At 41.7% G+C, this 16153-nt stretch overlaps 1 protein-coding gene across 1 annotated transcript in view; it reads right to left on the bottom strand.

The window, feature by feature from the left end:
* The window catches only part of SNTG1 (syntrophin gamma 1), a 2212578-nt gene that overhangs the window by 1342486 nt on the left and 853939 nt on the right, over positions 1–16153 (bottom strand). Inside the window, exon 4 of the mRNA XM_029591258.1 lies at positions 11793–11907. The gene's annotated coding sequence lies outside the window, so the exon portion shown is untranslated. The remainder of the gene's footprint in view (positions 1–11792; positions 11908–16153) is intronic.

The following is a 16153-nucleotide window of genomic DNA, read 5'->3' as shown; positions in this document are numbered from 1 at the left end:
GCAAAATGCCACTGCTGGCAGCTTGTCTCAGTGGGAAAGACAGAGAGACAGTCTGAGTTCAATTAAAAAAAAAAAAAGTACAGTATAAAAAAGCCTGGCTGGCACATCAGCAAAAATGAACAAATATCTTTTTCTTTTTTTTCTTTTTTCAAAATAATTTTTATTATTAATTCAAAAAAAACAAGGCTTACAAACACAGAAATCAGAAACACAATACATAAACCATAGTATATCTAACAGAGCTAATACTATGAAACTTCTAGAAGTCATTCTGCTTGCGTGTTCCTTTGCCAGTTTTACATACAATTATTTCCCTTGACATAACTCTCAATTTTATAAACAATCATACCCCAGTCACTCACCATTCATATATTCCCTCCCACCCATTACAGGAACCTCCATTTAAGACCAGATATGTTTATAACCAGTATCAATCAACCCAGCTTGTAAATCTTTTGGAAGTAACGCATAATAAGCTTGCCAATAAGCACAGTACAATTTATCAGGTTTCCGTGTGCCACTGAGAAAGTCCATAAATTCCATTTGTAGTAGTAATACCATTTTATTTGTCCATGCTGCTAAAGTAGGCATAGCCAATGGGTCAGTCCAGTCCACCAGTATGGTCCTACATGTGAGCATAATAGCAAGATGCACAAATTTTCATTTTGAATCATTACCAGGTAAGTCTACCAAGTGGGAGCTAGCCAACAAAATATGCCCGGTAACAGGTATAGGCACATCTGTACATTTAGTAATCGTCTGAAACATAGAGTCCCAGAAGGTTGTTAATTTTGGACTGGTAAACAATTGATGGTATAACATCTCATCCATTGTTCCACATTTATTACACAAAGAAGTAGGTGCCAACTTCATTTTGTTTCTGCGTACATCATCATAATAAAAACAGTGAAGTGTTTTAAATTGGACTTCCCATAATCCCAAGTCAGGTAAAGACACATACAGCGCCTTAAAGCAGGATTTCAAATATGATGGGGTGAGTTGTATATCCATCATATTAGACCAGCGAGTTGTCAGTCCAAACAGGCAACTTTACTAAATTTTTTCCCTAGCTTTTTCCATCCTGTGATTGAATTAGCCATACATGCAGTATCAAATATATCTGTAGCAAAGTTTGATTCAGCTGCTAACACCTCAGATCTCCATGAGAAAGACTGCAAGTAAAGACGAACCTGTAAGTAAGCGAAAAATTGTTTTGCTGGGAGTAGATAAGTACGAGCCAAAGTATCATAATCCAATAATACATGAGAAACAGGATCAAATAAGTGAAAAGCAAACATTACGCCACAATTTGCCCAAGATAGATAGACCCCTCTATTCTCAATCCCAGGCAGAAAGCCAGTATTACCAAGAAAGGGAATCAAGAGAGAGGTCACTCCTGATAGACTTGCACGACGTCGCACCCATCTCCAAGCACGAACCCATGGTGCCAATAAAACTCTGAGAAATGTAAGGGTACTTCTGAGCCCAGGACATAGTTGAATAATACTAAGAGGGGAACTAGGGAGTGACATACACTCCAACATCCCCTGCGCACAGTAATGGTAGGTTCCCGTGATCCATTCGCCGATGAAACGCAATTGGCAGGCCACATTGTATAACCGAAAGTCAGGCATATTTAATCCACCCTGTTCCTGAGGGCCCTCCAGAATAGTATAAGCCATGCGGGCTCGACCACCTTTCCAAAGAAAATTATGAATAATAGATTGCACGTGCTGAAGATCTAGAACTCTCAACCAACAGGGAAGTATGTGAAGAAGATATAAAAGCTTAGGAACAATCATCATTTTTATCAATGCACAACGGCCGAACAGAGAGAGTCTGAGAGACATCCACACTCTCAGCTGCTCCTCTAAGCATGTTATACAGGGGGGAATATTCAAGTCATATAACATGTCTAGCTGTCTCGGGATCCAAGCGCCCAAATACCTCAACTTGTTGGGAGCCCATCTAAATGGAAAGGGGCCATTCCAAGTAGCAGGCAGGTTATCATAGAGGGCCAAGGCTTCTGACTTAGCATAATTTATTTTTAAGCCCGCTACTAAGTGGAATTGTTCAAATAAACTAATAATAACAGGAACACTTTTACGTGGGTTTCCCACAAAAAAGTAGGACGTCGTCTGCAAACATAGCTGTCTTTAATGGGTTTCCATTCAAACTAATCCCAATAACTTGTGGTGTCCTTCGCAGGACATTAGCCAATGGTTCTAAGGCCAAAATGAACAACAGTGGGGATAGTGGGCAGCCCTGCCTGACCCCACATTATAACTTAAAAGAATCTGTAGAGTTTCCATTAAGCAAAATAATGGCGCTGGGATTACTATAAAGAGTTTGAAGCCACGTAAAGAAATTTCCAGAAAAGTTATATTTCTGCAGAGCCCAAAACATATATTCCCAGGACAGGGAGTCAAAAGCATTTTCGGCGTCCAGGCTAAGAATCAGTGCTTCCGCCTTTGGCTGATAACTTAATGCGGCAATAAGACGCCGAACATTGCATACTCCCTGACGGCCCTTTACAAAACCCGTTTGATCCTCGTGAATAGTAGAAGGCAAAATTTGATTTAATCGAGATGCCAAAATAGCAGCCAAATTTTTTATATCCACATTGATTAAAGATATTGGATGAAACGAGCCCACTTCTAGGGGGTCTTTACCCGGTTTAGGAAGAACAACGATAGTTGATTGATTAGAAGATATAGCAATATGCTTGTCAAGCAACATCCCAGCGTAATATTTTTGTAAAGGCTTTAAGACAGTAAATTTCGGGATTTTATAGAACTCTGATCTCAATCCATCTTGACCCGCTGCTTTACCCAACTTGTTTTAATCACAGAGTAAATTTCCTGCTCAGATATGGGAGAATTTATAGCCAACTCTTGTTCTCTAGAAATTTGAGGCCATGAGATATCTTGAAAAAGGGTCTCCGCCACTTCCAAGTTCATAGATTTAGGGTCATACAAGGCAGCATAGTATTCAAGGAACCTGGTCGCAATATTTTCAAATGTAGTCTGATGCAACCCCCAGCTATCTCGAATACCAACTACAGTTGTACGATTTCTTCGAGGGCGGATAAGGTGCTTCAAAGTAGCTAGCAATTGAATACAGATTTGAGACACTCGGAGAGAGGTCAAACAAAATGTTTTCCTTATAGGTATCCATAGCAAAAACCAGCCCTTTCCTGTGAGTCATAAGTGACCTCACAGCCCTGTCATTGAGTGGGTCAGACAGGTTGGCAAGGAGACAAGAATGCAACCTATCAGAGCTAAGCATTTTTCTAATGCAGCCAATCACCGTTCAGCAATTGGCTGCATTAGAAAAATGCTTAGCTCTGATAGGTTGCATTCTCGTCTCCTTGCCAACCTGTCTGACCCACTCTATGACAGGGCTGTGAGGTCACTTATGACTCACAGGAAAGGACTGGTTTTTGCTATGGATACTCCCACATGGCATTCTCCTATTTCAAATGGCCGCTAAGAAATCACTGCAAACCAAAAGAACGAAACTAATATGATATGTTTTATTCATGGGGGATCGCCATGCATTTTGTGAACCCATGAATCAAAGGAACAGGGACTTGTGTGTTGCGGATTTCACATACGTTGAAAATGAATGCACATCCCTAGTAATTTGTGCACACCAGGAGCTGGGTCTTCGGGACAGCATGCCCGCTCACAGGCCTGCCCCCCCACCATAACACATCCCCTGGCCTGCCCCATTCAGGAAGGTGCGTGGCTGGGCCGTTTTGAAAATAGGCTTGCCGGATTTTACACACTCGGTCTTTTTAAAATCTACCCTTGAGTCTCCCAGCAAGAGCAGCTTTCTTTTCTGACATTTGAACATGTTGAAGTGTTTCTTAGTGCTTTGGGTGACTGTTTCCCTTTCAGATATTACTTCACATTTTATTGGTGGGACTTCTTCATTTTCCAAAGCAGAAAATGCATTATGTAAGGATAATAGTTGAGAGAGTGGGTGTCTTCTTCACAGGCCTTATTCTGCCAGAGACAAATGTAATCTAATAATTCCTGGGATTCTGAATCTTGGAGGTCTGACTTCTCTATGGGAGTGGGAGTGGGTATTCAAGATGCTGTACATTTGGGGATAATGGGTGTCATATAGTCACATGTCTTGTTCTATGAGATCCCACTCTAAACCATTTATTTTTGGGACTCAGAATCTTCTGTGGAAGCTGGGGAAGATAATCTGATTGCATCAAAATAGGGCAGGTTTTTTTGAAACCTGAACAATTCCTCTTTCAAATGCATCACCAGATTTTTCATTGCAGACAGCTGAAAGCATTTCATCATCTGTCTGTTCATTAGTAAGTAGACTTCTTAGTTTTCTAAGGCTTTGAATACCTATAAGGAAAACATTAGGGGATTGTTTGAAGCATTAGAGATATCAGAGATTTTGCTTTCCAATTTCTATTATTTATAATGTTGGCACCAAGGAGATAAATGTGAATGGAGATATGTAGCCTTGAGAAGATTATAACTCGAGACACCATTCTTTGGCAGACTCATAGAAAGGTCACATACAGATATTTATTCTATCAATTCTCTCCATCTTGTCTTCTTACATTAACATTTCTGTCAGTGGATTGGCTCTTTTTAATTGTCACAATAAATTATAGGAGCCTATGCAATAAATGTATCTGTCATTGACTTTGCTTGTATAGCCATAGACTACTGTACTTATCCAAATGCTTGAGGCTGAGGAGTAGTTTGAGCCTCAAAAGCTTTTTTTTTTTTTTTTATCTGACCAGTTGCTTTGCATCAGTACAGAGTGCAGAGTTCATGTCTTTGACCTTTGATGCAATAGTAGACTGTGTGGTGCAGCTACTAGGGATGTGCAGAGCAAAAGTTTATGTTCATAAGTCCATAAGTCGAAAGGGGGTCCCATTTGCGGTCAATATGGACATATGGAGAATTCCATAAGTTGAGTCTATGTCCATACGTGCAAATAAAAATTTAAACCCCTCACCCTCCTTAATCCCCCCCCCCCAAGACTTACCACAACTCCCTGGTGATCCAGCGGGGAGTCAGGACGCCATTTCTGAACTCCTTTGCGAGGAGCACATGACGTCGGCGCCACGTCGGAGTGACGCGGCGTCACGTGATTCCCCGCGGGTTCGCTCCGAGACCCTCGTTGGGCCCAAAAGGAACTTTTGGCCAGCTTGCCAGCTTGCCAAGCTGGCCAAAAGTTCCTTTTGGGCCCAACGAGGGTCCCGGAGCGAACCCGCGGGGAATCACGTGACGCCGCGTCACTCCGACGTGGCGCCGACGTCACGTGCTCCTCGCAAAGGAGTTCAGAAATGGCGTCCTGACTCCCCGCTGGATCACCAGGGAGTTGTGGTAAGTCTTGGGGGGGATTAAGGAGGGTGAGGGGTTTAAATTTTTATTTAGGATCAACAATCGCGATTTCCATTGTATTCAACATAGCTATGTTGAATAAGTTGGAAATCCGATCGTTTTCGCCTCATCACTTTTTTAAGTTAAAAAAAAAAAATAAGTTGCGTTTTACATTTAAGTTCAAAACGAATGCACACCCCTAGCAGCTACTGTTGCTGCCTACATTACAGGGTGGTCATAGAAAAGAGAATAATCAGATGATAGTGCTCTTCTGAGCCAGGGTATCCAGATTCTTTGCTCCCCCTTGCATGTTCCCTTCTGTCCCCCAACCATGTCCCAGAATTCTACACTTTGAAGATCAGAGAATTGGGATTAGGGGAGAGCACTAGATTCAGTAAATTTGGAGTTTAGTAAGGCCTTTAACACAGTTCCACATTGGTGACATAAATACATTGAGCTCCCTTGGTATGAGTACTAAAGTGACTGCGTTAGAAACTAGTTGAGTGGAGGCCATAAACGGTAGTGATAAATGGAGTTGACTTCTAGGAGGGGGATGTTATTAGCAGTATACTTCAGGGACTGGTCCTTGAACACATTTCTTTCAACATTGCTGTGACCAACATTGCAGAACGATTGTTGGGAAAGGTTTGTCTTTCTGTAATTGATATCAAAACATGCAACAGGGTAGACAGGAAATAAGGTATGGAAAATATGAGGAGGGATCTAGCAAAGCTTGAGGAATGGTCTGGAATCTGGTAGAAAAGATTTAAAGCTAAAGTATGAAGATTTATACATTTGGGAGCCCATGTAATAAAATCCGAACCAAAAATAGTGCCACATTTTAACACTGATTTTAATAATGTACATGTTAGAAACCCATAGCCTCACTTGATGCTATAAACTAATAGTATGCAAAGCAAACCGACATTACAATTCCATGACAAAAGCAGCATTAAAACCAACAAGCAGAAAACCACAGTAAAAACAACAGTAAAAATTGGCGCTAGTAGGAGAAAAAAGTGGCATAAGCTGACCTGAGGTGTGATTGGTGGTGAACAGATCTCTGTTTTCTTAGACACTCCTTCTGGCATGAGAATAAAAGGCAGCCTCTTCCATTTTGTTAGTGCTGGGTTATGTTAGGTGACCTCTGGACTAGATGTTAGAGGTTTTCTTGGTGAAGGAGTGATGGTTGCTGTTCTTTGTGATTGTTGAGTGGTATCTTTTGTGCTGCTTCTTCTTCCCATGTTGTTTCCTATAGGTTTTTTTTATCTGTTTACTTGAGTGAATCTTTTGAGTGCACCTGATTGTTGATCAGTGACTGTGTATCTTTCCATATTTATGTTTTGGATCCTGAAAGAGCGGAGTGTGTGTTCATGGATGTGAAGATGAGTGTGACAGAGGGGGTGTGAGTAGGGGCAGAGCAGATACTAGCTTTTTTGATGGCCTTTGCAAACAATGACAATGCTGACCCTATTCCTTCCCCCCCCCCCCCCCCGATTAATAAAACTGAGTTCCCTCCTGCAATATATATGTTTAAAAACTGACATGCCCTTCCCTGCCCCCGGAAACCCATGGATAGGGAAGGGTATTAGGTACCCTAGGCAAACCTTGCAGCCTTGCATACATCACCCTCTTACCCTCCACACTCCCACACCCTTTATAGAACCATACAATTCAAATTATACATTTATAACAATTTTACATTAAAAAAATATTCAAAAGTATAGTTTTCAGAGGCAAAAATATCACTTACAACATGCATATTATATTTTCATGCACTGCTGTGGTGCCAATAAGAAAACTGCAAAAAAGCACTTGGAACTCCTATGGAATCAGGCTTTTTGTAATGTGTTTTGGGTGTGTGCTTGGCCCTCAGAAAGCCATGAATAAACAGAATTAGCATTGCAGTAAAGCAAACCTCCCATACCAAAACAACCTTAGCAACCTTATCTATGAAAAGGCAACACTGCACATATTACACCAGGCCCTAGAACACTAATAAAACTCTTATTAGGAAACCATGCTGCTATAGATCCTTGCACAGAAATTACATGCCAGCAAAATACCTCACCTTGGTAACATATGAAGAACAAAGACAGACCCTCAATAAATACAGAATAAAGAGATCAGAAAGTATAAACAGAAATGTGCTGAAAAGAACTGAACTGAAGCCCTCAAGCCAGCCTCTATATGCAGAGCAAAAATGGAAAAACAGAAACATTATCATTCTTCATAAAACATTAAATAATAAAATGAAGAATTATATAACATCAATTATAATAGTAAAATTATATTCATAAAAAGAATACATATTTCAAACCAGTTAAGGAATAGAATATCTCAAATTTCCCAAATGCCATAAAATATTTCAAACTGATGAATAAAAAGTCCAGTAATTAAAAAATGTTTTATTCCCCCCCCAAATTAAATATTTCAAAAGAGAAGTATCATATTACACCCGACAATTAAAACTAATAAGTATTTAAAAAATCTCCTGCTCTTCATACCTGAGATCTTGACATTGTCATGGATTATGTGAGGTAGGACTACATAAAATTTATCATCTCTCTCTCTCTCTCACACACACACACAATAATAGAAATGTGAATTGTTTTTTGACGATTTAAAAAAATCGTCAGATATTTTTTAAATCGTCAAAAATCGTTAGAGTGCGCGAAACAATAGAAATTCCCCCGATTTAAGGTTAAAAATTGTTAATGGGGTTAGTGTCCACTAACAGGAGTTATTTTGGGGGGTGGGGGGGAAAACCGGCACACCAAAACTCCTCCTAAACCCACCCCGACCCTTTAAAACTAATCCCTTACCTTCCCCCACCCTCCCGAACCCCCCCAAAACCTTTTAGAAATACCTGGTGATCTACTGGGAGTTCCAGGAGCGATCTCCCGCTCTCGGGCCGTCAGCTGCCATTAAAAAAATGGCGCCGATGGCCCGATAAAAAAAACCCACCCCGACCCTTTACAAATGACCCTTTTGCTTCCCCCACCTCCCAAAACCTTTTACATGTACCTGGTGGTCTAGCGGGGGGTCCGGGATCCATCCCCTGCACTCATACCCTTGGTGCTGGACTGGTTTCAAAATGGCGCCGATTGCCTTTGCCCTCACTATATCACAGGGACCGACGGTCGGCTCCTGTGAGATAGTGAGGGCAAAGGCGATCGGCGCCATTTTGAGTACTGGCATCCGACAGCCGGAGTGCAGGAGGTCACTCCCGGACCCCCGCTGGACTTTTGGCAAGTCTTGTGGGGGTCAGGAGGGTCCCCCAAGACTTGTAAAATGTCCCTGGAGGTCCAGCGGGGGTCCGGGAGCGATCTCCTTCTCTCGGGCCGTCGGCTGCCAGTAAGCAAAATGGCGCCGATAGCCTTTGCCCTTACTATGTCACAGGGGCTACCGGTGCCATTGGTCAGCCCCTGTCACATGGTAGGAGCACAAGATGGCACCGATTGCCATGTGACAGGGGCTGACCAATGGCACCGGTAGCCCCTGTGACATTGTAGGTCAGAGGCTATCGGCGCCATTTGATACCGGCATGGAGGTTATGAGTGCAGGGGATGGCTTCCGGACCTTCCCCCCCTCCCCCCCCGCTAGACCACCAGGTACATGTAAAAGGTTTTGGGGGGTTCGGGAGGGTGGGGGAAGCTAAGGGGTCAATTTTAAAGGGTCGGGGTGGGTTTTTTTTTATCTGCTCGGGCCTCACTAAAAAAAAAATTAGCGATGTGAATCGGAATCGGATTCCGATTCACATCTCGATGTGAATCGATTCCGATTCACATCTCTACCGATCAGATTTTGTTCTCCCTCCAGCCGAACCCGATTGTTAAAACGATCGGGCACACGATTCACATCCCTACATAATAACATATTCATTTTCTAACACACTCCCTCTCTGTTATACATGCATATGCTCTCACATACACTTCCTCTCTCTCACATACACAGGTTCCCTCTCCTCTCACAGATACATTATGTGTGTGTGTGTGTGTGCATGCCTATGAGAGCTTATATGAGACACACAGGTTCTCAGAGGCACACAAACACACACACACATACACACACACACACACACACATAGGCTCTCTCACAGACACACACAGGCTCTCACTCACTCAGACATACACACATACAAGCTCACACACATACACATATGGCCTTCTGTTGTCATCGGGCCATGGAGGGATGAGCTCTACCATGACCCTTCAGGCTTCCTGTTATCATTGGGCCTCTGCTTTAACTGTATCACCACTTAGGGAACAATAGTATTTACTGTAACTGGTTGAGGATGAGCCTATACATTGAGATCTGATGAAATCAGCAGCTGAATATTGCTAATTAAGTGTTGTTAACTACTGAAAAATACACAGCAATGTCTTTATTTGCTAAGTTTGAGAATGTTGTTCAGTGCTGGGGTGGGGAGGGGGGAGTGAAAGCTGTGCATGCCTATGGGTAAAGTTGTTTTGGGAGCATGCACACACAGACAAATAAAAGGGACCGGACTTCTCATTTTCAGCCGTCGGTGGGTTGAGCTCCACTGACAGCCTGCGGTCTTCTTCAGTCTCTGGCAGGTTAGGTTCCACCAGTGGCTCCAGGCAATGGGACCAGGCCCTCAGTCTGGGCCCCCACATTGTGTATGGGTCCAGGCTGAGCCCCGGAATTGGGAACTGGCCTCCAAGTCTGGGCTTTGCGTAGGGCCTAGGTCAAGATTGTGGTGACCTACCACGGCCTAGGCCTTTGCAAGGCTAAGGCTTTGAACTGGGTATAGTCCAAAGCCTCAGCATTGCATAGGCCTAGGCCGCAGTAGGTCACTGCAACTTTGATCTAGGTCCTACACAAGGCCTCAATTTAGACCGGAGCCTAGGGCTCATCTGAGGACACCACCCCCCCAGGACCAGGTAAGTGGGGGATGTAGAGGATCCTGGTCCCAACATTTTTCTGGATGGGAGGGATGGGTGGGGGCATAGGAAGTCCTGGAAGTCCTGGAAGGCCACATTTCTTTTTTTTTTCCATTTTTGGGTTTGTTTTTTTTTTTAATATATATATTTTTTCTGTTTTTAAACTAAAGAAACAAAATAAATGTTACATAAAATGAAATTTGTGGGGAAAAATCCCCCCAAAACAAAATGAAAACCAAAATTTTACCCCGTTCCCAACCCTAGTGTTCACGGACCTATGTGTGGATGATTGGTGTCTTGTTTTTACCTAGAAGGTTCTATTATCAAAGAAGGATTTAAAACAATTGAAGGTAATCCAGATATTCCAATTTATATTAGTATTTTTAAGTATAAAATCATAGTCAATGGTGTCAAAAGCTAAAGATAAGTCTATGAGAACCAAAATATAAGATTGTCCTATACTGAAGCAATGCTAAATAATGTCAGATATTGAGATTAATAAGGTTTCAGTGCTGTGATTTTTTCTGAACCCAAATTGCTTTGGGTATAGGATATTATTTGTCTCTAAATGATCCAAGAGTTGAAGAAATACAGCTTTCTCCATAACTTTGGCTATACAATGTAGAGAAGAAATAGGCCGGTAATTTCCAAATTAATCAGAATTCGAAAAGTTTAGTTTGAAAGTTTAATGGAGGCACATTTCAATGAGTTCAGTATCACTCCTTCTTGTAGGAATAAATTAGTTTAGCTAAACAGGAGAAATATCATCACTTGTGTGTTTGAGAGTTTAACATTTGCTAAAGTGGAAGGAATAGTTGATGAATTCCCCTCTAGTGGCAAAACATAGCTGCCATATAGGAAACAACAGAGCTACTATTTCAGCAGGAAAATATCTGTTTCAACGAAGTGTGGAGCTCTAAACTAAGGGTAGACAACTCCAGTCAAGTGCTATAAAAATATCTTTTTGGGGATGTCCAAAATGAATATGACTGAGATATTTTAATACAGTAGTGGCAGTACATATAAATATATCTTGTCTATATTCATTATGGATATCCCTATAACCAGACCTAGTTGCACCACTGGATGTCTATTTTCGCCATGTATTTCTATCACCCTGCTCTCAATCAAAAGGTTCTTGATTCTGGTCAAAGCAATAATATTTATTCACTGATTAGAACCAAATTATTTTGCAAAAATGGAATGTCTGTATTTCTATGGAATTGCATTTGTTAAATACAGTATACAATAATCTTAGTTATAGAGTTGCTTCTATTTTTTCAAGTCGAAGGAATTGTCTATAAACTACATAATGTACTGGAAAAAACAGATGATTCTGACAGATATTTAAAATGCATCTTTCCCCTATGTACAATAAACATTGCCATCCCTTCTACACTCAGTGATTACAGATTCAGCGTACAGCCAGAAGCTTGTAAATTGCCAAATAGATATCAATGTTAAACTAAAAAACAATCATGAAAAGCTAGTATCACTGTCATGTCAAGCTGTGACCTACCACTTGTACATGAAGAAGAGATGGTAAAGGTCAGACAAAGTGAGAACTGGCATCCATCAGCAGCTTCTGTCAATCACATTCCCTCACACTCTCAAGTAGCAAAAACAGGAGGCATCTATTGAGAATAAAAGAGAAGATTTTGATTCTTTTGGTATGCTGTAACAAGTCAAGTTAAAATATCTCTCAAACAATATCTCTCAAACAAAATAACACCACTCCCCTCCTTACCACCGCCACCATAAAAGCACCCCATCCACCAAAGTAAAAAACAACTGTTGCAGTACTGTAGGTAGGTAATACTGACGTGTGAGCTGAATCTTAAACAAACAAAAAAAAAAACTATAAAGAAAAGGCTTTCAACAGAGATGGGTATAGAAGAATAAGTGGAGAATAATGTCAAAGAGATGAAAGTGAGAGCTGGGGATGCTGGTGAGTCTACGAGATGGTCATAAAAAGCAGCAGCAATACATTGCCAGTGACAGCCCAGTTCATAAAGGGATTTCCCTTAGGCAAGAAAATTCTTGATACATCAAGGTGTGCCAGAAACCTCTGCTTTAACTGTATCACCAATTAGGGAACAATAGTATTTACTGTAACTGGTTGAGGATGAGCCTATGCATTCAGATCTGATGAAATCAGCAGCTGAATATTGCTAATTAAGTGTTGCTAACTACTGAATAATACACAGCAATGTCTTTATTTGCTAAGTTTAAGAATGTTGTTCAGTGCAAATTTCATTTTTCGTCAAAATATATAGAATACATTTCTATTCCATGCTCAAATATATGTATAATCAACATGAAATGATGCAGAAATACAGAAAACATTTCTTCCTTTTTGCACATTTCACCTCAATCACATTTCAAACACATTTGAGGAAAAGCAAAATGAGGATTAAAGCTGAAATGAAGTGCATTTCAAACTTATAACAAATCCCACTGGAGAAAACATTATTCAAAAATGCCTTTTTATTTTAAGACATGAAGACAGGGACTTTAAAATCTTCTTAAAATTTGATAGATTTCAATAATGAAAATTCTAATACTGTAAACTATCAGGTCAGCACTATTTCTTCACTATCATTGTACCTTCCTATATTCTGCATATATATCAGAAAAAAAGCTTTCTTTTTATACTGCTTTAGTCACTTCTATTATTTAGATAGATATAATATAGAAATATATTCACATTCCAACCAGTCATTTGGCGTAATTATTTCCATTTTGAAACCTTTAGTCACATGTGGTTTTAAAGTATGGGTTAAGGATGTGCATTCATTTGAAACAAATGTGCAAACTGAACTGAAAATACCCATTTTGCTTTGGTTCATTAGTCTGAAAAATCTGAATTGTTTTTTTTGTTTTTACCAAATAATGCACTCTATTAGAAAATGGTACATTCTATTAGAGGAAAAATGTATAAAACCTTCTCGCAGTCAGACCTGCCTCTCACTACTACTTGTTTACACCTCCTCCATTTCATCATGCCTTTCCAGCCATAGAATTCAAGGTGTATTGCAGGCAGTACAATTTGCTTAAAATACCAGACAGCAGTAGGTTATCATAGATACAGCAGCTGCTATAGTTACAAGACTAGTAAATAAATATAATACACTGGAGGGAAGGATGTTGTTAGATGAAGAGGTTACTATGGTTACTCGACTAATATAAAAGTTACTTAGGTTATATAAAGAAAGTGGTGAGGCTATCATATGGCCTATAGTCATGCATACAAAGTTGTTAGGAGCTTTCTATAGTGGTTTAAGTCCTTTAAATCCTGCCTTTTATCAGTAGCCTATGGATCTAAATACAGCATTCTTAGGAGCTATGTACATGGATTTACACAGTGCATATATCTTTTAAGTCCTGAAAACAGTTTTGGTGGGGATACTTCCATAGTGAATGCTCAAAGGATGAAAGGGGCAGGAATGATCCATAGTTACTCCTGTCTCACCAGGTTCTCTTTAAAAATGGAGATGACCTCAGGGCTGGTGGCTGTCATGTTGTTTTTAGGCAGTAAAGCAATACAACTGTAAAACAAGTTTTATGGCAGTAACTGCTTCAATCCAACTAATGTCCACACAATGAAACCATTAATTCATAGTCTCAACTCTATGTATATGAATAAGCCAATCAGATACACATATCCTAGCATAACACTGATAGGCCAAGTACCCATCATGACTCTTCCCACCAAACCATAAGTATCAACATAAAATATGCCATTCAATTTCCTTGCTCAAAGTCACTACTGTACATAAAATGAATATATAGAATTGCTCACATCTATTCAGGAAATTAAATCGAACAGAGAGGGAGAGTTGTGCAATGTACATTACTGTAACCCAGAGCAAATGAGAGCATCAAGTTAATTGATGCATTATGATCAATAGATAGAGTGAGACAGGAATGAGCTGGGATCATTCCTGCCTCAAAGAGCCTATGGCTATCATTGGAGAGAGTGGTGTTACAGGGGTTTGAGGGCTTCCAGCCCTTTGAAAGTTTTGCAGATGGTCTCCAAGGAGTTGTCACTTGGACGGTAGCAGCCACATGGTTCACTAAAGAGGGGGTGGGGGATAAGGACAAGGAAGATACTTGTTTCAAAAATGGGGGGATGGAGAATCTAGATATCTGCAGGGGTGTTAGCCTGCCAAGTTGGCTCAGAAAAGTTAACTACACCCTATTGTTAAGCTCCCCTCCCGTGGCCGTCCCGTGAGCGGGCCTGCTCACCTTCATGGTTCCATACTAGGTCCCAGGACAACTTCCCTCGCGGTAGGAGCCAGTCCTGCCAGGCCCTGGCATGCCGGAGCAGTGGTTGCCGGGCCTTCCACTACATGCCAGGCCTCACGCCGAGGCTCAGCATCCTCGGCCATGTAGCCATGCCCATACGCGCACGTGGACTGCCGGACTCATGTAGGGCCAAGGGCCCGTCCTACCTCCGCAGCGCACCCTGATTGAACCCTCGTTATAAGGAAGTTCCCATCACTACTTCCTTGCCTTGGCAATCTGGTCGGTTTGTTCTAAGATTGCCACTGCGCTTGTACCTGTTCCTGCTTGTTCCTAGTCTTGTTCCAGGATCCTTCTGTTCCAGTTCTGTTCCTGACCTGTTCCTGCATCCTAGTTCTGTGTCCTACTTGTTCCTACCGTGAACATGTCTGCATCGTCCTCCAACGTCTGAGAGAGAACCATTTGTATACAAAACTGGAAAAATGTCTGTTTGAGCTGAATTGCTTACCCTTTTTGGGATACATCATCTCTGATTGTGGATTCTCAATGGACCCAGAAAAACTTCAGGGAATCCGTGACTGGCCTCAGCTAGTAGGCCTTCGAGCATTGCAATGCTTTCTAGACTTCACCAATTATTACCGGAGTTTCATTGCAAATTACTCTTCCAAAGTTGCCCCACTCACTGCTATGATTAGGAAAGGGGTCATCACCCGAGTTTGGAAACCCAAAGCAATTGCTGCCTTCCAGAGGATTAAAGAAACCTTCAGCTCCGGCCCTTGCCTCTTTCATCTGGATCCCAAATGTCCCTTTGTTGTAGAGGTCAACGCCTCAGCAATTGCACCAGAGCAGTGCTGAGTCAACACTCCTCCACTGGCAAGCTAACTCCCTGCTCATTCTACTCTCATAAGTTTTCCCCCATGGAACAGCGTTACACCGTGGGTGACCGCAAACTCCTTGTGGTCAAACTAGCGCTTCAAGAGTGGTGCCCTTGGTTAGAAGAGGCACAACATAAGTTTACCATCTTCACTGATCACAAGAACCTCGAATATCTTAAAGAGGCTCAACTGTTGAACCCCCATCAGGCTTGGTGGGACTTATTCTTCGAAAGGTTTGACTTCAACCTGTGCTTTCATCCTGGTTCCAAGAACTTGCACGTTGATGTGCTGTCCAGATCATTCGAGCCTGAGGACATCCCGGAAGTTCCTAGGTTCATTATCGACTCTGCTTGTATCTCCCTTGCTGCGACTACCAGCGGGGAAGACCGTCGTTACCCGCTGGCTACGTGAATGTGTCAAAGTGGGCCCACGACTCTAAACTAGCAGGCCACCCTGATCGTGCCAGGACACTGGAAATGCTGCAAAGGCACTATTGGTGGCCTACAATGGTGCAAGATTCATGAAACTATGTGGACTCATGTCACATTTGCGCCCAGCAAAAGTCACAAACAGGGAAGCCTTGGGGCTTGCTCCAGCCTCTCCCAGCACCTACCAAGCCATGGTCCAGTATTTTGACAGACTTTATTACATGGTGATTTGGGTTGTCATCGACCGCTTCTCGAAAATGGGGCATTTTATTCCCTTGCCAGGTCATTCTTCAGCCCGGAACTGGCAAAACTCTTTCTGAAGAACATCTTAT

This window comes from Rhinatrema bivittatum, chromosome 2, assembly GCF_901001135.1.
Source record: "Rhinatrema bivittatum chromosome 2, aRhiBiv1.1, whole genome shotgun sequence".
Classification (NCBI taxonomy): Eukaryota; Metazoa; Chordata; class Amphibia; order Gymnophiona; family Rhinatrematidae; genus Rhinatrema; species Rhinatrema bivittatum.
The sequence above is the reverse complement of the archived record's forward strand: the minus strand, read 5'-3'. Positions and strand labels throughout refer to the sequence as shown.